This window comes from Zingiber officinale, chromosome 4A, assembly GCF_018446385.1.
Source record: "Zingiber officinale cultivar Zhangliang chromosome 4A, Zo_v1.1, whole genome shotgun sequence".
In the NCBI taxonomy this organism is placed as follows: domain Eukaryota; kingdom Viridiplantae; phylum Streptophyta; class Magnoliopsida; order Zingiberales; family Zingiberaceae; genus Zingiber; species Zingiber officinale.
The window spans coordinates 89779605-89780553 of NC_055992.1; positions in this window are offsets into that span (position 1 = coordinate 89779605).

Here is a 949-nt window from a genome sequence, read left to right on the forward strand (position 1 = left end):
CCCCTAAAATTTGACGGAGACTTCGCTACATGGAGAAGAAGAATGGAGGTATTTTTTAAAACGGATTTTGACATTCTTCTAACTATAAAATTTGGTTTTACATCTCCAAAAGACAAAGAAGAGTATCAGTGGATGAAGAAGGAGCAAGCCAATTTCGTGGCCAAGGGGAAGGCGAAATTTCACCTGCTCAACGTTCTACCGCCCCAAGAGGTAAGTTGGATCGAAGTTACGACTCCGCCAAAGACCTCTGGGAAAAATTCCTGGAGCTCCATAAAGGCACCTCAGGAGCGAAGTTAGCAAAGCGGGATATTCTCCGGACTCAGCTAACGAATCTCTGGATGAACAACGGTGAGAAGGTAGCACAACCCCAAGCGAGAATCAAAGAGCTGATAACTCAGCTAAACAACCTCGGAGAATCGGTAACAAATCGAGACTTGATCCGGTACGCGCTCAACGTCTTCCCAAGAACTCCAAAATGGGTGTCCTTAGTAGATGCATACTACATCATTAAGGACCTTGAGGTAAGTAGTTTAGAAAGTTTATTTTCTACATTTGAACTTCACGAATCTCGAATTACAGAGCCTAAATAAGTAGAGAAGCCAAATCTCAACATTACCCCACAAGCCGAAAAGGACGATCCCTACTCTGAAGCGTCGATCGACGAGTTTGAAGCGACTCTATTAGTAAGGAAGCTAAATAATTTTATTAAAACTAATAAATTTAGACCGCAGTCAAAAAAGCATCAACGCAGCAAAAGGACAGTTCATTGCTACAACTGCAACGAGGAATGACACATCAAGGATGATTGTCCAAGACTGAAGAAAAACGACAAGGAGAAGTTTCAAAAGCTGACGTCCTCGAAGTGCAAAAGTCTGAAGGCTACATGGGATGAATCATCATCCTCGGAATCAGAAGTCAAAGCTTTCTCGGGAGTAGCACTAATGGCCAA